This window comes from Zeugodacus cucurbitae, chromosome 6, assembly GCF_028554725.1.
Source record: "Zeugodacus cucurbitae isolate PBARC_wt_2022May chromosome 6, idZeuCucr1.2, whole genome shotgun sequence".
Classification (NCBI taxonomy): domain Eukaryota; kingdom Metazoa; phylum Arthropoda; class Insecta; order Diptera; family Tephritidae; genus Zeugodacus; species Zeugodacus cucurbitae.
The window spans coordinates 20,558,633-20,582,522 of record NC_071671.1 but is presented as its reverse complement, the minus strand read 5'-3'; the positions used below and the strand labels follow the sequence as shown (position 1 = coordinate 20,582,522).

General features: G+C 35.7%; 1 protein-coding gene across 1 annotated transcript in view; it reads left to right on the top strand.

Moving 5' to 3' along the window:
* Positions 1-17,384: 17,384 nt before the first annotated feature.
* The window catches only part of LOC105219165 (protein kinase C, brain isozyme-like), a 75,265-nt gene continuing 68,759 nt past the window's right edge, over positions 17,385-23,890 (top strand). Inside the window, exon 1 of the mRNA XM_054233460.1 lies at positions 17,385-17,890. The gene's annotated coding sequence lies outside the window, so the exon portion shown is untranslated. The remainder of the gene's footprint in view (positions 17,891-23,890) is intronic.

Sequence of the window (23,890 nt, the reverse complement as noted above, 5' to 3'; positions counted from 1 at the left end):
TTCAATTCTTCACATAAAAAACTCAAAAACAGTCATTTATGCCTTTAATTGGTGAATGAGCCGCAAATCACAATATAACAACGACACTAAAAATCAAAACAAAAAACGCAAACACCAACTGCAACCCAAACAAGTCCAATATTAATGTTGCCTATGTTCGACAGCCATAACAACACAAATCCATAGCCAAATATGAATGTACGTTTTTGTTATTGTTGGTAAAAAAAATTATAAAAACCACAAACGAAGGAAATATTTTCAGTGAGACAAATTGGTTCACAAAAGATGTTGCTTACATAAACAACAAAAATAAAGGACTTATGTAATCAGACGCTATTAAAGAAATTGGAATAAAAAGAGTGTTAAAAAAAAATAAAGTAAAAAATAACAAGCGGAAAATGCCCCTAGAAAAAAATAAATAAACAGAACATTTGAAAATATTTGGGTTTTTCGACTCTTGCTCATACCAGCTAATTATTTAAGATTCAAAAGATATATGAAAAGATCCACTCCTACTCAAAAAAGTTAAATATGAAATTAAATTTAGAATAGGATTGCATACGACTTTATAAATATTTTCGAAAAAATTAAGGGGTAAAAGGATTAAGAAGTGTCATATCAAGTAAAAAAAAACAATGGAAATATCTGTGTTTTTATCTAAAGATATAGCGTAACCATCGAAAAGTTGGAATATTCATATTTTCCGGGGTTTCCATATTATCATATGCTGCATATTTATCAATTTCAATCAAGTAAAAAATCCCTTTTATTCCAATGAAATTCGTTATTAAAAAAAAACAACATTGAATTTATATAATCTTCAAAACAAATCAAATAAGGGTTGCCAAGTCTTATTTTTCAAAAAAAAAAAAAAAATATATAACATTTGACATTTAAGAAATAAATGAAAAAAAGTACAAATGACTGAAGCCTCGTTTTCAAATGTTTGCAAATGTTTGTAACAATAATTTTTTTTAACTATAAATCGTTGGCAACTCTGTTAATTTTTTTTAAATAAAAATTCTTATATATGTATATATGTTTTGTTTTTACATATTTCAATATTTTTATAATTTTGAATTTTATAAATGTTTTTTATTTACTTTTAAAAAGTTTAAACATTATTAGTAATCTATATATATAAAAGAAAGTCGTCTTAGTGCAAGTCTTTCTAATTGAAGAACGGCTGAACCGATTTGGCTTAAATTTGGTTTGGAGGTAGCTTAGCACCGGGGGCAGGACATAGGATACATTTTATACATTTTTCGTGACGAGAACGTGAATAAACTGTGGAATAAAAAACGCAATTAACATTCCATATAAAACACAAATTTATTGTTCAAAACATCTGAGTAGGCTTCCTTTTCATAAAAATGAAAACAAAACTGAAAAACGAAAAAATTATCAGTCTCAACATCGATTGAATAAAAAAAAGCAACTGAAAAAAAAAGAAATGTTACATCTTAATATATAGAAATCCAGTGTCCGTTTGTATGTTCCGAATGAACTCAAAAACGAGTCAATATTCATGAAAGTTGGCATATACATGTAATTTGGTCCAACTTAGATGATAGGATAGTTATTATTCAAATTAAATAATTAATTTTGTTCGTTTGTGCCGCAAAAAAACGAGAACGGCCAAACCGATCTGGCTAATTTTAGTCTTGAAATATTCGTGGAAGGCCAGGAAAAGATTAGAAAGTGAGTAAATATGAAAAAATTTCGAGGAAGATAATAATAAGAGAATTTTATTCGAGTTGACAAGAAAAATATAAAAGAGAAAACAAAAAATTATAATTTGAAGGTTGTCATTGTTGCTTTGTTAAAATATTTTTATTATTCTTCAATTGTATAAGGTTGTGTCGATAGCCCAAAACAATTTGTAACAAATAAGGAAAGGCTAAGTTCGGGTCAAACCGAATATTTTATACTCTCTCAATTTATTGATGTAATTTTATTAAGATAACGCACAATTTGACCTGCATATATATTCGGCATAGAGTCCAATATAAAATCATCATATATAGTGTATGAGGGCTGATGTAATTCCAGAACCAATTTCACTCATTTTCAGCACCAAGGTTAACGGGAATAGAGGCAACTTGGCACCTGTTAGTAGGCAAACAAACGGCACATTCGGCTTTGAAATTACTAGTAAATTGCAAATGAACGAGACACCAATCGGCAAAATCGCCAAAAATAGCGCTATAACGAAGATTCTCCAAATATTCAAGAAGTCGCTGGAGGTACTGCACAGGACTTTAAAAGATCTTGATTGTTTATGAACGTTTTTGGTGGAGCCAGGATTCTGTTAGTAGGTGATTTACGCCAGACTCTTCCAATTATTCCTGGATCAACTGTTACTGACGGGCTAATCGCATTCCTAAAATCATTTAATTTGTGGCGACACATAAAGAATCACCAATTAACAACTAACATATGAGTGTTTTTGTAACAATATCAAATTGCGATTGTAGAAGCAGTTGGAAATGGTAGGGTCGCAGTTGACACCTCGATAGATTAAAAGCATTTCCAACAGATTTCTGTCACTTCATTGACTCGAAAGAGAAGTTTTCCTGACATGAAACCTCAATATTATAACCATAAATGACTGATTTAATGACCTATATTGATGGTAAAAAAAAGATAGCGATGATCTTAATGCGACAATTTAGAATTTCGGTCCAAGAGAGTTGACACAGCTACAAACCATGATGACGTAGTCAATTATCCCAAACTATTTAAAATTGCCTGTACTTTGCAATTAAAAGTAGTGTGGTTGTCATCATGCTGCGTAACATAAATCGACCTCGAGTAATCAATATCGTCGCCGAAGCCAAGATTGGACAAACTTAATTTAATGTATACCTTAGCCACAACAACGTGTGGCCGGGTCTGCTAGTTTATAATAATTATAATTTATTATTATTGTTTTCTTCTCAATAACTTGTTGACATTTACATATAATATTTCTTTTATGAAATACACTAGCAGACCCGGCCACACGTTGTTGTGGCTAAGGTATACATTAAATTAAGTTTGTCCAATCTTGGCTTCGGCGACGATATTGATTACTCGAGGTCGATTTATGTTACGCAGCATGATGACAACCACACTACTTTTAATTGCAAAGTACAGGCAATTTTAAATAGTTTGGGATAATTGACTACGTCATCATGGTTTGTAGCTGTGTCAACTCTCTTGGACCGAAATTCTAAATTGTCGCATTAAGATCATCGCTATCTTTTTTTTACCATCAATATAGGTCATTAAATCAGTCATTTATGGTTATAATATTGAGGTTTCATGTCAGGAAAACTTCTCTTTCGAGTCAATGAAGTGACAGAAATCTGTTGGAAATGCTTTTAATCTATCGAGGTGTCAACTGCGACCCTACCATTTCCAACTGCTTCTACAATCGCAATTTGATATTGTTACAAAAACACTCATATGTTAGTTGTTAATTGGTGATTCTTTATGTGTCGCCACAAATTAAATGATTTTAGGAATGCGATTAGCCCGTCAGTAACAGTTGATCCAGGAATAATTGGAAGAGTCTGGCGTAAATCACCTACTAACAGAATCCTGGCTCCACCAAAAACGTTCATAAACAATCAAGATCTTTTAAAGTCCTGTGCAGTACCTCCAGCGACTTCTTGAATATTTGGAGAATCTTCGTTATAGCGCTATTTTTGGCGATTTTGCCGATTGGTGTCTCGTTCATTTGCAATTTACTAGTAATTTCAAAGCCGAATGTGCCGTTTGTTTGCCTACTAACAGGTGCCAAGTTGCCTCTATTCCCGTTAACCTTGGTGCTGAAAATGAGTGAAATTGGTTCTGGAATTACATCAGCCCTCATACACTATATATGATGATTTTATATTGGACTCTATGCCGAATATATATGCAGGTCAAATTGTGCGTTATCTTAATAAAATTACATCAATAAATTGAGAGAGTATAAAATATTCGGTTTGACCCGAACTTAGCCTTTCCTTATTTGTTACAAATTGTTTTGGGCTATCGACACAACCTTATACAATTGAAGAATAACAAAAATATTTTATTTTAACAAAGCAACAATGACAACCTTCAAATTATAATTTTTTGTTTTCTCTTTTATATTTTTCTTGTCAACTCGAATAAAATTCTCTTATTATTATCTTCCTCGAAATTTTTTCATATTTACTCACTTTCTAATCTTTTTCTGGCCTTCCACGAATATTTCAAGACTAAAATTAGCCAGATCGGTTTGGCCGTTCTCGTTTTTTTGCGGCACAAACGAACAGCAATTCATTTTTATATCATACTAGCAGACCCGGCCACACGTTTTTGTGAATACATTAAATTAGTAAATCTTTCAATGCAGAGAAAAAATTTTACGCATAAAGACGAAAACGTTATAGCCGATAAATTTTAAAATGATTGATAGACATTATTGTAGATCTGTGTTAAGCGTAAATCATCATAAATTGTAAAACTTTGATTTTTTAATCGTATATTAGAGAAAATAACAAATGACCAAATTTCATAGTTGGATTTTTATTGGATTTGGTGCCGATATTGATTACCTTCTTCACAGCCAGTCTTGTTCTTTTGCAAAGTTTGATGTTAATTTATGTTACGCAGCATGATGTCAACTCACACTACTTTTAATTGCAAGAGAGTGGGGATAGTCCAGCAATTTAAAATAGTCTGTGGGATAATTGAATACGTCATCCTGGTTTGTAGCTGTGTCAACTCTCCTTTAACGAAATTCTAAATTGTCGCATTCAGATCAAAGAGATCCTTGCTTTTTTACCACCAATATAGATTCAATCAGCCATTTATGTTTATTATAACGGGTGATTTTTTTGAGGTTAGGATTTTCATGCATTAGTATTTGACAGATCACGTGGGATTTCAGACATGGTGTCAAAGAGAAAGATGCTCAGTATGCTTTGACATTTCATCATGAATAGACTTACTAACGAGCAACGCTTGCAAATCATTGAATTTTATTACCAAAATCAGTGTTCGGTTCGAAATGTGTTTCGCGCTTTACGTCCGATTTATGGTCTACATAATCGACCAAGTGAGCAAACAATTAATGCGATTGTGACCAAGTTTCGCACTCAGTTTACTTTATTGGACATTAAACCAACCACACGAATGCGTACAGTGCGTACAGAAGAGAATATTGCGTCTGTTTCTGAGAGTGTGGCTGAAGACCGTGAAATGTCGATTCGTCGCCGTTCGCAGCAATTGGGTTTGTGTTATTCGACCACATGGAAGATTTTACGCAAAGATCTTGGTGTAAAACCGTATAAAATACAGCTCGTGCAAGAACTGAAGCCGAACGATCTGCCACAACGTCGAATTTTCAGTGAATGGGCCCTAGAAAAGTTGGCAGAAAATCCGCTTTTTTATCGACAAATTTTGTTCAGCGATCAGGCTCATTTCTGGTTGAATGGCTACGTAAATAAGCAAAATTGCCGCATTTGGGGTGAAGAGCAACCAGAAGCCGTTCAAGAACTGCCCATGCATCCCGAAAAATGCACTGTTTGGTGTGGTTTGTACGCTGGTGGAATCATTGGACCGTATTTTTTCAAAGATGCTGTTGGACGCAACGTTACGGTGAATGGCGATCGCTATCGTTCGATGCTAACAAACTTTTTGTTGCCAAAAATGGAAGAACTGAACTTGGTTGACATGTGGTTTCAACAAGATGGCGCTACATGCCACACAGCTCGCGATTCTATGGCCATTTTGAGGGAAAACTTCGGAGAACAATTCATCTCAAGAAATGGACCCGTAAGTTGGCCACCAAGATCATGCGATTTAACGCCTTTAGACTATTTTTTGTGGGGCTACGTCAAGTCTAAAGTCTACAGAAATAAGCCAGCAACTATTCCAGCTTTGGAAGACAACATTTCCGAAGAAATTCGGGCTATTCCGGCCGAAATGCTCGAAAAAGTTGCCCAAAATTGGACTTTCCGAATGGACCACCTAAGACGCAGCCGCGGTCAACATTTAAATGAAATTATCTTCAAAAAGTAAATGTCATGAACCAATCTAACGTTTCAAATAAATTTTATGCGTTTTTTTTTTTAAAAAGTTATCAAGCTCTTAAAAAATCACCCTTTATTATGGTTTCATGTCAGGGAAAAGACGATGAATAAGCTCCTCTTTAGAGGCCATGAAGTGACAGAAGCACGTTAAAAGTGTTATTAATCGATCGAGGTGACAACTGCGCCGCTACCATTTTCAACTATTTCTACAATTGCAGTATGATATTGTTGAAAAAACACTCGTATGCTATTTGTTAATTGGCGATTCTTTATGTGTCGGCACAAATTAGATGATTTTAGTAATGTGATTAGTTCGTCAGCAATCACAGTTGATCCAGGAATAGGCTGCCGAAAATCACCTGCCAACAGAATCATGGCTTCACCAAAAATATTTTCGTTGTCGCGTAAATCTTTTAAAGTCCTGTGCAGTACCTTCAGCGACTTTAATATCTGGAAAATCTTCTTTGTAGCTCCTTTTTTTTGGCGATTTTGCAGACTGGTGTTCCGTTGATTTGCAATTTAGGAGTAAATTCAAGGCCGAATTGCCGTTTGTCTGCCTACTAACAGGTGCCAAGTTGCCCCTATTCCCATTATATTCTTAAAATTGTGTGTAATAAAATTACATAAATAAATTGTGAAAGTATAAAATGTTCGGTTGCCTTTCCCTACTTGTTACAAATTGTTTTGGGCTATCGACACAGCCTTATACAATTGAACAATGATAAAAATATTTTAACAAAGCAACAATGACAACTTTCAAAATATTATTATTTTATGTTTTTTTTTTTTTTTTTTTTTTTTAATTTTGTTGTCAATTTAAATAAAATCATTTTCTTGTTATCTTCCCCACAATTTTTCGAAATATACTTACGTTCTAATCCTTTCCTGGCTTTCCATAAATATTTTAAAACTAAAATTAGCCAGATCGGTTTGGCCCTTCTCGACTTTTTTCGAGACTAATGACACAAATTGTTTGTATGGGTGATTAGAAAATTGTGGATTTAAGAATTTTTCAAGCAGTTTTTCTATTTTTTCTTTCCGTAATAACCATCCCGGTACCTCTAAAAACATTCTAAACAAAGAATTTGCGAAATCGGATCAGCGGTTCTCGAGTTATGCGCTTAGCAACACATTTTGCGATTCATTTTTATATTATAGATTATTATCAAGCGACAATTATTTTTAATTCCACACAGGACCATTCAAAAATTTCAAAACTTTTAACTCGTGATATCTTTTGAATGGTATGTCAGAATCTAATAATTCAAAAAGTTATATAAAGGTTTTGAAGTGATCTTAAATAATAAATCATTTATTTCGATAAGGATTAATACTAAGGTATAAATAAAGAGTCTTTTCAAGTAGTGGTATTTTAATAAATTTTTTTATATAAAATCGCTTATTGTGACAAAACTATAATAGTTAGAGGTATGATGTCGCGACGTTCTTTGTAGATAATGATAAGTTCTACAAAATTGTAGTACTTCACTTCGTTATATCTTCAATCGTTTTCGCAGCATTCGCGATTAAAGAAAGTTTTTTGGTATTTTTTTACATTATCGGAGTTTTGGTAAGGAACCATATTTTTTTTTTAAACTAAATATAGCCTATGTCACTCATGGATAGTATAGCTTTCCAACGGTGAAAGAATTTTTCAAATCGGTTCAGTAGTTTCGGAGCCTATTCGACACAAACAAACAAAAAAACAAACATTTCCTCTTTATAATATTAGTATAGATAAGAATTCCCAGTCAATGTAAAAACGCTTAAGTCTATACGACACAGCTCGAAGCCAACAAGCCGCCTCAGTTTAAAAGCCGCTAACTGAGTCTCAACAAAATGTCGGTCAAGCATATATGCTTTATTGTTCTTGTTATTGCTGTTGTTAAACTGGTCAAGAAACTTGTGAATAAGTAGGTTTATGAGACGCGAACGCTTAGTAATCGTTTAGCGGCAAAAAACAGAGACGCCGACAGCTGCGGCTCATAATGTGCGTCGCACCGCATAAGATGCTGACTGATAGGCCAAATAAAAAAAATCAAAACAAAACAAAAACGTGCTGAGTGTTGGTCAACGCTTTAGCGGCACTTAGCGGCTGCAGACGGCTCTCGCTTGGCTTCCATGTAATTCGTGTTTACGTGCATTGCGCAATCGCAATAATGCATTATCTGCATTAAATTTTGGCAGTAAAGTATTGATTAATTGCACAGTGTGCGTACATGTATGGGCGAAGGCTGGCGTTGATATGTTTCTCCAAATGAAATGAATGTAGACGAAAACCTCGATTTCGTTTATTACATGTTGTGTTGCCAACAAGTCTCGCCAGGTCTCATAAGTTTTTTTTTCGTTTTCATTCTTCGATTTTACTTTCTTCGTTCTGAAAGTATTGTCGATAAAATATACCCAAACATTTTCTAAGTCTTTTTAATACCTTTTACAGGATTTAAGTGATAAAACTTCAGTGAAAGAAAGTTTCCTATCTACTTGCCTTGTACTTTGCTTCCAGCTTCGTAATCGATCTTTTTCTTATGATTATTAATAAAAGTTATCGATCGATTTTGGTTGTGCTTAATATTAAGTTATGCTCGATTTTTTTAATGAAAAAAATGAAGCGACTTAACGAAGGTTTCAAGACCGGAGCATCCTCATGTAGAGACCAAGGTGGTAATCTGGTAACCGAAGTCCAGGGCATACTGAGATTATGGAGGGAACACTTCTCCGACCTGCTGAATGGCAGTGAAAGTACAACACCAGGAGATGGCGAACCCGATTCCCCAATCGATGACGATGGAACAGATGTTCCATTACCCACCATAAAGAAATTCGAATAGCAATTACCCGCCTGAAGAACAACAAAGCGGCGGGGGCCGATAGATTACCGGCCGAGCTATTCAAATACGGCAGCGAAGAACTGATAAGGTGCATGCATCAGCTTCTTTGCAGAATATGGTCGGAAGAAAGCATGCCTGACGATTGGAATCCCAGTGTGCTCTGCCCAATCCATAAAAAGGGAGATCCCATAATCTTTGCCAATTACCGAGGGATAAGCCTCCTAAATATCGCCTATAAGGTTCTATCGAGCGTACTGTGTGAAAGACTAAAGCCCACCGTCTACAAACTGATTGGGTGGCTTTAGACCTGGAAAATCCACAACTGACCAGATATTCACAATGCGCCAAACCTTGGAGAAGACCTGTGAAAAGAGGATCGACACACACCATATATTTGTCGACTTTAAAGCTGCTTTCGACAGCACGAAAAGGAATTGCCTTTACGCCGCGATGTCTGAATTTGGTATCCCCGCAAAACTAATACGACTGTGTAAGTTGACGTTGAGCAACACCAAAAGCTCCGTCTTGATTGGGAAGGACCTCTCCCAGCCGTTCGATACCAAACGAGGTTTCAGACAAGGTGACTCACTATCGTGTGACTTCTTTAACTTGATGCTGGAAAACATAATACGAGCTGCAGAGCTAAATAGAGAAGGTACAATCTTCTATAACAGTGTGCAGCTTCTGGGGTACGCCGATGATATTGATATCATCGGAAGCAACAACCGCGCTATTAGTTGGCGCCTGGATAAGGAAGCGAAGCGAATATGTCTGGAGGTGAATGAGGACAAGACGAAATATCTCCTGTCATCAAACAAATAGTCAGCGCATTTGCGTCTTGGCTCCCACGTTACTGTTGACAGTCATAATTTTGAAGTTGTAGATAATTTCGTTTATCTGGGAACCAGCATTAACAACACGAACAATGTCAGCCTCGAAATCCAGAGTAGAATCAGTCTTGCCAACAGGTGCTACTTTGGACTGAGTAGGCAATTGAAAAGTAAAGTCCTCTCTCGATGAACCAAAATCAAACTCTACAAGTCGTTTAGCATTCCCATCCTGCTTTATGGTGCATAAGCTTGGACGATGTCAACATCGATTTCACTCATTTTCACCACCAAGGTAGACTATATCCAAGACTATACGCTCACTTAATTTTGCTAAAATATCTCACCTATTAACCAACATATGCGGAATAAAGCCCACCGTATTTTTGAAAAACCTACAATTAGGTATATGGGAGATAGCAGATGTTATGACCTAATTTTATTAATTTTTGGAACAGAGACAGACTATTACACGAAAAAAGTTTCCTCAGAATTACATTAAATTATCTGATAGATTTACCCATAATTTCGGTTAAAAATTATCCTTAGGCGCTGAGTTCAGAAGCCAGAGATGATATACACTATTTGTGTAAAGTTCCGCTATCTTCAGTGGTTCCTTATGTATAAATTATAAAGTGAAGGAATAAGATGGAATTCAAAATTGAGTTATATGGAAAGTAGTCGTAGTTGTGAACCGATTTTGCGGATTTTCCATCTGTGTTTTCAGGGTATCAAGAAAGTAGTTCCTGAGATATAGTTTTTAACCCATAAGTGGGCGACGCCACGCCCATTTTCCATTTTGTAAAAAACTCTGAGTGCAGCATCCTTCTGGTCTTTCTTCTGACAAATTTAGTGTTTATGATGTTTTTCATTAGTTAGTTAACGCACTTTTAGTAATTTTTAACCTAACCTATGTATGGGAGGTGGGCGTGGTTATAATTAGGCGTATTTCAACTATTTTCATGGTGTGTGGTGGGGTACGTAAGGGAACCGACTGAATAAAGATTGGTTTATATAGCTTTATTGCTTTGCGAGATATTTACAAAAAAACTAATTGTAAGCCGGGCCACGCCCAGCTCCCCAAAAAATACCACATGAATATGCTCCTCCCTAATGTGATCTTCTGTACCAAATTTTACTTTCATTACTTTATTTATGGCTTAGTTATTACACTTTATGGGTTTTCGGTTTTTGCCATTTTGTGGGTGTGGCAGTGGACCGATTTCGCCCATTTTCAATACCAACCTCCTTACGGTCTCAAGGAACATGTGTACAGAGTTTCGTCAAGATATCTTAATTTTTACTTAGGTTAACCGTTGCACGGACAGACGGACGGACGGATGGACATACAGACATCCGGATATCAACTCGTCATGTCATCCTGATCAATTTGATATATATAACCCTATATCTAACTCGTTTAGTATTATGTCGTACAAACATCCCTTATGTGAACAAAAATAGCAACTTTTGTTGCGAGAGTATAAAAAGGACTCCTGATTGATCATAGGCTACTTGTTGTTTTATTTGCCTGACGAAACTATCGTTATATCTTTTCCTTGATCGCCAATTCGACATTATAAATGAATAATGAGGAGTCCTTGAAATCAATATCCTCTTTAGCGGTACGACATCTTTCCAACGCAGACCGATATGCTGCTGATTTTAGCAACAATCGCTGCTTTGGACAGCTGACAAAACATTGTCAATTGTATGTAAAATTGTTAAATGTTAACTGTTAAATGGACGTCTATGATAGCTGTCAAAGAGATGCCAAATTAACTACGGGCGATAGCTATCGAAGCGATACGCAGGCTTTCAAAGAGGTGAGAAATGGCAAATGTCTAACAGACGACAAATGTCAAGTTTATAACAGATGACAGCTTTCAATTGAATATCAAATACCGTTAAACATATCTTTGATTTATCGAAACCAAGTAGGAGAACGTCTCTAATATATCACAGATAACTTAGATATGGTATTATTATAATAATCTCATAAATACAAATTTTAAATAAATTTGAACTTAAATAAATTTAAATTTCCCTGTAAAATATCTTGCTATCACGAATTAAACAATAACAGTGACAATGAAATAACTCTGAGGACTATAAATTAAAGCCCTGAAACAACTGATTATCCAGATATGAGAATTTGAACCATAACGTCACTAATTATTCATAATGAAATTATTATAAATTAAGTATTATTCAAAGTTTATTGTAATACTATTTTTCAAAAAAGAAGAGAAAACCAGCAGTCGAAGCTTTTAACATAATGCATGCCACAAGCGTGGCAATAGTGACAACTAAGAACATTAACTCCAATAAAAATTAGCTACAAAATAAGAGAAAATTTTGCGAGAGACAAGTGGCGACCAGTGCCAGGTGCAACAGCACTTCTACAACACAGTGGAGCGAGCATTGCTACAATTATTTCGTTTTATTAATTTTATTTTTCTCCAAAAAAACTCGCAATGCCGAAAATACCGAAAGCAGGCAAGTGTGGCAAGAGCGTGGCAGGCCACAGCATTAACACACAGCACACTAGTTGCTCACTGATGAGAAATTCACCACGCGGGCACATACATACAGCTGCTGCTTCGAGCAGGCATTTGGATATTGGCAGCGCTGGACTCTCGCCATCAGCGACTGTTTTTGCAATTTTCACAAAGTATCGGGTTGTTGAGCGCAGCGGACGTGTGCTGATTTGAACGCAGCGGTCAATCGGATATTTGAGAGAAAATACCAACAAAAAATACTAAATAAAATCACCAGAAAATCCACAGACGAATGCAATTGGATAACTGGCGCAGAAGAACAAAAATAATAAAAATAAAAATAAATTTCATGTAGTAAACAAATAAAAAACAAAAATAAATAAATTAAACATTAAATGGCAAAACGATTGTGTAAGTAAGCGTCGAGTGTAAGTGAAGACTCTTTGCTGGCCAATTGAATTGTGTAGAATTCTTTTCACGCTGTTCTGCAATTGCCTGACTGCGTTGCATTCAACTGTGCGTATGACGGACTGACTGAATGTTATATATATATATATATATATATATATCTATATATATATATATATATTGCATATATTTATATATTTGAAGTGGGAACCGCTTTAAGCGATTATAGCCGAATCCACCAGAGCGCGCCACTCGTTTCTCCTTTTTTGCTTTTTGGCGCCAACTGGAAACACCAAGGAGTGGATGTCGTCCTCTTCCGCGGCTTCCTCCAGCGGGTACTGCATCGAACACTTTCAGAGCTGGAGAGTTTTCATCCATTCGGACAACATGACCTAGCCAGCGTAGCCGCTGTCTTTTTATTCGCTGAACTATGTCAATGTCGTCGTATAAATCGTACAGCTCATCGTTCCATCGTCTGCGGTATTCGCCGTTGCCAATGTTTAAGGGACCATAAATCTTGCGCAAAACCTTTCTCTCGAAAACCCCAAGAGTCGTCTCATCGGATGTTGTCATCGTCCACGCTCCAGCGCCATACATCAGCGACTTGAAGAGTTTGATTTTGATACGTCGAGAGAGGACTTTACTTTTCAATTGCCTACTCAGTCCAAAGTAGCACCTGTTGGCAAGAGTGATTCTGCGTTGGATTTCGAGGCTGACATTCTTGGTGTTGTTAATGCTGGTTCCAAGGTAGACGAAATTATCTACAACTTCAAAATTATGACTGTCAACAGTGACGTGGGAGCCAAGACGCGAGTGCGCCGACTGTTTGTTTGTTGATAGGAGATATTTCATGTTGTCCTCATTCACCACCAGCCCCATACGCTTCGCTTCCTTATCCACTCTCGAAAAGGCAGAACAAACGGCGCGGCTGTTGCTTCCGATGATATCAATATCATCGGCGTACGCCAGCAGCTGTACACTCTTATAGAAAATTGTACCTTCTCTATTAAGTTCTGCAGCTCGTATTATTTTTTCCAGCAGTAGATTGAAGAAGTCGCACGATAATGAGTCACCCTGTCTGAAGCCTCGTTTGGTATCGAACAGCTCGGAGAGGTCCTTCCCGATCCTGACGGAGCTTTGGTGCTACTCAACGTCAGCTTACACAGCCGTATTAGTTTTGCGTGGATACCAAATTCAGACATCGCGGCATAAAGGCAGCTCCTTTTCGTGCTGTCGAAAGCAGCTTTAAAGTCGACAAATAGATGGTGTGTGTCGATCCTCTTTTCACGGGTTTTCTCCAAAATTTGGCGCATGGTGAATATCTGGTCAGTTGTCGATTTTCCAGGTCTAAAGCTACACTGATAAGGTCCAATCAGTTTGTTGACGGTGGGCTTGAGTCTTTCACACAGTACGCTCGATAGAACCTTGTATGCGATATTTAGGAGGCTGATCCCACGGTAATTGGCGCAGATTGTGGGATCTCCCTTTTTATGGATTGGGCAGAGCACACTGAGATTCCAATCGTCAGGCATGCTTTCTTCCGACCATATTCTGCAAAGAAGCTGATGCATGCACCTTATCAGTTCTTCCCCGCCGTATTTGAATAGCTCCATCGGCCCCCGCCACTTTGTTGATTTTCAAGCGGGTAATTGCTATTCGAATTTCTTCATGGTCGGGTAATGGAACAACTATTCCATCGTCATCGATTGGGGAATCGGGTTCGCCATCTCCTGGTGTTGTACTTTCACTGCCATTGAGCAGGTCGGAGAAGTGTTCCCTCCATAAACTCAGTATACTCTGGTCATCAATAACTAGATCACCTCTGGGTGTCCTACAGGAGTGTGCTCCGGTCTTGAAACCTTCAGTTAATCGCCTCATCCTTTCATAAAATTTTCGAGCATTACCCATGTCGGCCAGCTTTTCATACTCACGCATTTCGGCCTCTTTCTTTTTACGTCTGCAAATGCGTCTCGCTTCCCCGAACGTGTTGTGGTCGATCGCAACGTTGCGAGGTAGGCAGTCTGTTTTCTCTCCACTGCGAGATGACAATCCTCATCATACAAGCTGTTTTTTGACTTTTCTGAAAGCCAATGGTTTCGGCTGCAGCGGTATGCAATGAGTTTGAGATGCCGTTCCACAGCTCCCTTATATCGAGATGCTGATGAGCGCTCTCAGAGAGCAGGAGTGCAAGTCGAGTAGAAAATCGTTCGACTGTCGGTTGTGATTGCAGCTTTTCGACGTCGAACCTTCCTTGTGTTTGTTGACGGGCGTTCTTTGCTGATCAGAGGCGAGTGCGTATCTTTGCTACTACTAGATAATGGTCCGAATCGATGTTGAAGCGTAAGCACGTCTAAAACACAGGAGACATGTTTTCCGTCTATCACAACGTGATCGATTTGATTGCTCGTGTTTCGATCAGAGGACAGCCACGTTGCTTGATGAATTTTCTTGTGCTGGAATCTGGTACTACAGACAACCATATTTCGGGCCCCAGCGAAGTCGATCAGCCTCAGGCCGTTTGGCGATGTTTCGTCATGGAGGCTGAGTTTTCCGGCTGTTGTGCCAAAGACACCTTCTTTACACAAATCCAACACCAAATTTGCGCTCCGTTATATGACCGCTGTAGTAGATGTCACAAGGACCCACCTTTTTCCGTCCTTGTCCCGTCCATCGCACTTCTTGAATGGCGCAGATGTCAGCCTTTAGTTGTATGAGGACATCAACCAGCTGGGCAGAGGCACCTTCCCAATTAAGAGTCCGGACATTCTAGGTGCATGCCCTCAAATCATGATCCGTAAAACGTTTGCAGGGGTCGTCATCAAAAGTGGGGTTTCTCTTCCGAGGCTCTGATTGGTTTTTCATTGGGGAGGCTTTTTTAAGTGGTGGGTCCCAAACCCTACGCGATTCTTCAAATGGTCACTTGGTACTTAATATTATGACTTGGGTTTGTTTTTACTAGACCTGTTTTAAATTAAGATTACTTCTATATATATATATTTCTTAAGTTCCTTATGTATTAAAAAATCAAAAAAGACAAATACCTGCTGTTATCCACATTTTCATTTCCAATTTACTCCAATGTAATTTATACTGACACTCCTCCTGCTATACGGTCAAACCTTTAATTTATAAACTCACTTTCCCTTCTTCTGCTTTATCACATCACCACCCATTTCCACACTTACAAAATTCTAACAAACACCTCACACTCCCATGCAAATAAAAGTGCCCACTCCAAATTGTTGCAAAATTGCACATAACTGTAAATATCGATAGACTTTGCGTGGGTGTTGTCATTCAGGTGTTACTCCGTTATTATCATACTCTAATATTTTTTTTATTATCTCTTTTTTTTCTTTATTACGATACCTTGTTCTTGTTGTTGTAGCAATTGTTGTAATTTTGCCCACGCTTTGTCACTAAACATTCGCTTATATTTGTGCAAGCTCACTCATGTCCCTAGGGTGCTATTTGCATGCGAATAGCTGAACAGCTATGTGGTGTGAAGGCAAATATCGCGTCAGACGGTGCGTATACGTATATTGTTGATAGTCAGTTTGCTGGAGACAGCCACCTGTATTTAAATTCGAGTGTGTTTAACTTAACAGTGTCCAATGAGTAAAATAGGAAGGTATAGTATAGAATAGACCTCACAAATGTTAAAAACTTATTTTGTGAAACTCATTTTGAAATATAAAATTAAGTTAAATAAGAAAAACAGCGTTTAAAAGTTTTTAAATATCCTTTTTTAAATAGAAAAAATTTAGAAAATAAATTGCGGAAATATATGTTTTTTAAAAAAGTGTAATTTGTTCATTATTTTTCTATTTGAACACTTCACTTGTATGCCTTTTAATTGACCTAGATAAATCTGCTTTTATTTCAGGAAAAATATTTTAATGAGCCAACAGCTGTCAAGTATATGTAATAATAAAAGCCACCAATTGATGAAACAACAAACAGAATAAAATTAAAAATTCGCACCAAAAAAATCCAAACTTACAGGTGTGCAATATCATCGTGGTTCGTAAATATTTTATATATAAAACAAAACTAATAAAAATCTGAATAATAAAAAAATAAACACACATACATACATAAAACTATTCGCTAAGTGGCATAATTTTAACAATAACATAAATTGTGGAAAAATTTTCATGGAAAGTGAGAGGGGAAAATAAAAATATTTTGACAAAAATTAAAAAAAAAATTAAATAAAATTTTGTGAAAAATTTTTCAAAAAAATTCTGAAAATCTCATATAATAAATAATAATTTACATCAAAATGGTAAATACAAAATATATGTGTGTAAAAGTGGAGTGAAATTGTTAAATTAACATGATAATAGTGAAATAGCAAAAAAGTAGCAATTTTTCAGAAAACAATTAAAAAAAAAAACAAGAATTAAAAATTCATCGGAAAAAACTGACCGGCGGAAAATTAACTAAATAAATTCAGGTGTATGTCACTCATGGGTTTTAGGTGAAAAAACTATAGTGGATTACTAGTTATATTTAACAAAGAAACAAGCATTTAAATTAGTTGTTGGAAAAAAAGAGTGACAAAATGTTTAATTGAAAATGAATGATGCCGAAAAGTGTGAAATTAATAATATTTAATCAAGAATTCAATCGTAAATTCCACTATGGTTAGAGAAATTTTGAACAAGTAAAAAAAAAATTAACTGAAACAAAACATTGTTAATATATTTAACAGAAAAAATCAGAAGAAGTGAAAATAAATAATATATAAATTAATTTAATTTTAATTAATTATTTAATATTAAATAATCTACATGTTATCAAAATAATAAAAATAAATAGTATTGAGCAAAATATAAGAGAAAATAAAATAATAAAATAAATTTCACAATCACCAAAATTCAACTATAAAATCCAAATTTTTATTACTCACACATAAAAAAGTGTATTGATGTATAAATACTATTCCCTAAGATTAAAATATCTCTAAATATAATCTGTGTATACTCTCAACTTTAGCAACAAATAAAAGAAAAACAAAAGCATAGTGTATAGTGTAGTGAATATCAACAGCAAAGCACCAAACTCTCCAACAAGATGTCTGAAATTCATGACAACAACGGCGATCAGCCGCTGCAGGATGAGGCTGGCGGCAGTGAGAAAAAAATGAAGTCACGCCTACGTAAAGGAGCGCTAAAGAAGAATAATATCTTCGCTGTTAAAGATCATTGCTTTATACCGCGCTTCTTCAAGTAACCAACATTCTGTTCACATTGCAAGGATTTTATATGGTGAGTACAGTACTGAGTTGTAGAAATAATAATCAATTTTAATAAAATATATTGATAATAAAGGAGTTTCACTAAAAATTATTATTATATCTAAATAAAAAAATGAGATTATGTAATGAAATTAGAATAGATTCACAATAATAAAATGTTCATCATACGCCATGGACACCAGACCACTATTATGCGTTTTTTAAGATTAGAACATAGTGGAACATTGTATATTAAATTATATTTTTAATTTATTTACCGATTTTTCCTTTGATTTTTAATAATTTGGCAACCATACAACTGAGAGAATATAAAGAAAGAAAGGAACCAAAATTGTGATAAATAAGTTTCCTAAAAAAAAATTTTTTTTTTAATTTTCACAATTTTATTTGTGTTCTGTTAATATTTGTATTGCAGCTAAGTGTGATACATACTCTGAAACCTTAGTAATTTTTACACGTGGTTTATTCACCTTCACCTTCAACCACAATTTAATTGTACATATAAAAACCACAACTATAATTTACTGAAAACTATCCTGCATTTGACAAGTTGACATTGTCATTGTTATATTTTAAAAATTTAAAACCAACCACCCATAGCTAAGTAAACACCCACAAAACCTCGAAGCATTAACAAGAAGAATAGGCTAAATGACAAGCACACATAAGAACGCTGTTATATAGTTACTCATACATAGTATTGTGCAATATTTTCACGAACACACACAGGTATTTTCAATGTGTGGGCGTAAAAAGAAAAATCGATGGCTATATGAGGTGGATATAACATGGTTATGAGAAAGTGAGATGAAGAAAACGAAAGGCAGAAAATTAGCGAAATTTCACAATGCAAGAGGTGGCAATGAAGGGCATCACAAGAAGCTTTGGCGTACAGTAAACGATGGCAAGAATTTCCGAAAAAAATGCAAAGAAGTTGGCGCATAATGAATATGAGCTCAGCACCCACATTGCAACTTAGTATGATAGCCACATTTGCTGCACCGTTATAAAAATGTGGCGCGTTTTTATAAGCTATTTTCATTGAAGCGGTATTTTTGCGATTTTTCTCTCTTCGGTTTCAAACTTTTTTTTCACCCTGCATGTAATTTGCCAAGTGCTGCACGTGCACGCTTTCGCATGCGTGGTTTCACGCAGCGTATGCAGGTGTGTCGTATGAGTGGATGTATTCCACATACATATAGTATTTTTCTCTCGCGTTCTAACCTATTCCATCATAAGCGACAATCGAAATTGACACATTTCCATCATACATTCGTCTCTTGATTTTTTGCTCAGTTTAGTGAAGTAGTGGAACTTGTCAATGAGCAGATAGCACTTACGTTCCACATTATCCACTCAATTAAATGCAGGCATTTTTGGGATATTTTAATTTTCATATTTAATTTTTATGTAGCCTCAGTTATTAATTCCATCTTTCTTGGAAGATTCCGGCCGTAGTCTACATGACTGCCTTTAATTTAATTTTTCTATATTTTATTTACTATATCAACTAAATTTTCTAAGAAAACGCATTTCCCTCAACTTCATCATATCATGTGATGAATATGAATGGATGAAATTGGATAATAACCACATTCACCTCTCATTTAAAGGTTATGTTCAAAACGATATTAAATGGAAGTAAAGAAAAAATCTGGAATATTAAATTATACATTAAAATACGCAAGTGCTATAAATCGGTATAAATTATATAAATCAGCAATGGGCGTGGCCGACCACCAACTTTAAGGTGGAATTTTTCCTTTCGATTTGATTGAACCACATTTAATGCCTAAAATTATTTTTATATCTAAATGTTACGACTTAAAAATGGGCAAAATCGACTTTATGACCACGCCCACTACACATATAAAACAATTTAAAATGAATCTGTCTCTTTAACTTTAAATCAAACACCAATAAAGATATGGGAATAAAACTTTGAAAAATAGCACTTTCTAGGATCGTTTCAGAATATTACTTTTCAAGCCCCCAGGTACCGAATATGAACAACTCAGTGTCCATTGCGGACTTCTCTCCAAAAACAATAGTTGAAACTCCGAAATATCTTAATGAAATTCAGTGGGAATCTTTTCCTGATAATAACGTGCGGTGGTGCTAAAAATGAATTGGATAGAGTCGGTCGGAAGTTTTGACCTTATGTTCCATATAACTGAAATACATAAGTACAGTGGAACTTCCATAAGTCGAACTTCTATAACTCGAAGTCTCCCTTACTCGAAGTTTTTTTGTGGATTATGGTGATTCGGGTTAGAGAAGTTTCATTGTATTTTCTAATTTTAATATGTAAAATAAGTAATTAAGTGAACGTATGCATATACTGAATATACTCTAGTTGCGTTAAAGAAACAATATAATATTAGGAAATTAAATGGACAACAAAGAGCAGCCTGCGTAGGGGTTCCCCGTGCTATTAGGTCCTGCCCGACCGATGCACTTAATGTGCTTCTATACCAGCTACCCATAGACATCCATATCCATAAAATAGCTGCATGTTCTGCTGTAAGAATTAAGGAGTTAGGTGTATGGAAACAGAAAACCTGTGTACATAGCGACATTCTGAACAGAGTTAAAGTTAATGCCAATAAATCAGATTGCAATAGTGAATTCCAAGTGAGGATACCCTCTAGACGAGAGTGGAGAAGAGGCCTAATAAGGAGGAAAATACCATATCAGTCTATACCGACGGGTCCAAAATCGACGGCGGAGTAGGCACGGGTGTATACTCCGATGAGCTTGGCATTTCTCGCTCCTTCCGTCTACCGAACTTGGCTAGCATCTTTCAAGCGGAAGTACTGGACATAGAGAAGGCCTGTGAAGCTCTATTGACTAACTACCAGAGGATACAAAAGGAATAATATATACAGATAGTCAGGCGGCGCTCCTAGCCTTGTTCCCGGCCACAAGAACATCTTCGGTAACGAAAGGGCAGACGAGTTGGCAAAAGCAGGAGCCGTTCTAGACGAATCCGATGCTGAGCTAATACCATGCCCGCTAGGAACGATCAGAAGAGAGCTCAACATACATTCCGAACAATTAGCAGAGAACAGATGAAAAAACAAAAAAATATAAAATAACTAAACAGAGATGGCCAAAATATGATAAGGCTAGATCTTGGGTATTATTAAATTGGTCCAGGAAAAGTATATTCAGACTTACAGCTACTCTAACGGGTCATTGGCTATTTGGAGAACATGCAATGAAAATGGGCTTGCCCTATAATAACATTCGCCGAGGCCGTGAACTAAAGGGGAAAATGAAACAAATTTCCACTTTTTCTGTGGATGTCCAGCCCTATCGCAGATCCGACACGGGGCACTTGGAATCCATCAGGCACCAAGCCTTAAATGGATTTCCAGTAAAAGCATATCGGACATAAGTAGCTTTATCGAAAACACAAAGTGGTTTAATATGGTTGCACTCCTTCCTACCAACCTACCTACTCTAGTTTGATAATGGGTATTGCGTTGATCCCCAGCTAATTACAATAATTTTCGTTTTTCTAGTGGACTTTATGCCAAATATATGCATAAATTTGTAAGTTAAACTTACGTGGAAATAGTATCGCGAGTATAGAGACTTCCCTGAACCAATAAACCTATTATAGTGGCGGAATCGGTATCTGCTGTATTCTCGATCAGATTTACCTTATATAATATTTTTCGTCCCATTGTTGTACTTTTCTTTCATATACCCAATAATGTACTTAATTTTGGTGATTATTTTGGGTGATTATTTTCATTAATTTTTATCATTTTTCGGACTTTCTTGTTTGACTTCTTTAACCCTTCTACTAAATTTTTAGTAAAACTCGTCGAAATTCGCGTGTTAGTCTAGTCGTATTGTATTGATTCTTCTTCTATTTGTTAACTGCAGTAAAAGGAATAGATAAATATGAAAATTAAAATAATATCTGTTTTTTATGTTGCTGGAGGATACCAAATGTAATTCCATTACACTTATTACGTTGTTGGGTCAATTTGACCCACCTAGTATTTTGAAACATTTTGCCGTTTATTATTACATCACTCGATCAAAAACGAAGACAAAGAAAGCTAGTTATCGGAATTCGAGTATATTTTGCACAGCTCTATGCTTTGCCAGAAATGAATCCACCAAAAAACCACAGCGATGTTTCCTCTGTCATCATACAAAAAATTCGAACAAATATTCAACTGTTTGTAGTATGTGCCAAAAATTTGTTTGAACACAGCAGCTTAGTTTGTGAAAATTGCCGTTAAAACATACATATCTCAACTATTTTCTACAATTAAAATACACTTAACTTGATTCAACTAAAAAAATATCAAGTCTTTCAATAAAATAGTGTTATTAGTGGAGTTTTTATAAGTGGGTCAAATTGACTCAAAATACTATATGTGTAATTTTTTCCTAACATAGCAGAAGGGTTAAAATTTATTTAGTTATATTTTATCAATAAATGCATACTTCATAATGTTTAAAATTTATAGTTTTAATTTTATTCCTAATTGTTATATTAATTTTATCATCCACTTCTGTTTGATATGACATTTGTTTACGCTAATGCAATGTTACGGTATTTTAAATTCCTGCAAACTACTATAAATAGTGCAGGACATACATGGAATAGTTCTTCTCTTTTCTGATGTGAAGCTGTACGGTCAAGCCGTCAAAAAAACGTAAGATTCAATTGGAACTTTACCCGCTGTAAAATTAATTATTTGACACATAATTTTTTCCCACTTCATCTAGCAACAAATACGGAAATAATAAATAAATGTAACATAATGAACCCCAACAATTAACAACACCACGCACTCATTTCACACGCTCTATAGACACCTGTTCGAAACAGTGCGCGCTCACCAATATATCATCATTTGCATGGACGGCACGCTACCTGCTGTCCGATCAACGCGACACTGGCGCAGCAGAAGAGCGTGAAAATTCAATTGTCTGTTTATTTACACGACGACATCGGCGGGTGCGGCAGGCGAGAGCCTACAAAGTGTCACCTTTTGTTCATGTAGTAGTGTTGTTATTGTTGTTGCGTGTATTGTCTACCGCATTGCATTTAAACCAATTTATAATATTAGTTTATAACGCTGCTGATGGTGGTTGTTGTTTACACGCTGTCATTCAATAGCAAAAACAAATAGCAAAACTATGGTTGCCACATGCAAGCAAATAACGATAGTGTGTGTAGCTGTGTGTATTTAAATATGTAGTAGTTATAAGCATAGCTATGAATAACAGTAGGAAGGGAAATTGTTTGTGTATTTTTTTTGTTTTAATTTTTATGGTTTCAAATCGTCCATCAGACTGCTTGCCTTGTGGTTGCATCAGTGCCGCAACAATGTTGTCTAAACACAGTTTTGGATAATAAATACGAAATAATACGACACTTAAAGGCCAATGGCTACGCAGTGAGCTATATAGGTAGCTAAAAGGGAATTGAGAATAACAAGAGTTGGTGGTTATAGTAGCATAACAAAGAGAAAGCATGGAAAATAAATACCTAGATGACAGAGAAAAAACAATTGCTTAAAATTGATTGTGTTGTGTCTCTCCTTAAATCTGAAAGGTTAAATTTTTAATAAGTAAAAGAATTAACCACAGTTTTCATACGAGTTGGTTTCAGCTTCAATATTGGTAACATCGTTGCCCTTCAAACCAAATAGAGGAAATTTTAGGAACGAGCTGAAACACAATGTTGAAAGTCTCATTATGTTACCATAACATTAAACTTAACCTTCAACTCAATCTTAAACTTAACCATAAAATTCACTAGAGAACTTAACCTCAAACTTTATCTTAAGCTTAACCACATTCAACTTAATCTTAAAACCTCAAAACAATAGTGGGGCCGCTTTCAAACTTGACAAGTGAGCAATCAACCGAAATTGTTAAGACCTCCAACACCCTTTAGAAACGAAGAGTTTCGAGAGAAATGTTTGTCACTTTTTTCCTCAACCCAAAGAAGGATTTTCAGTAGCCTGACGGATTC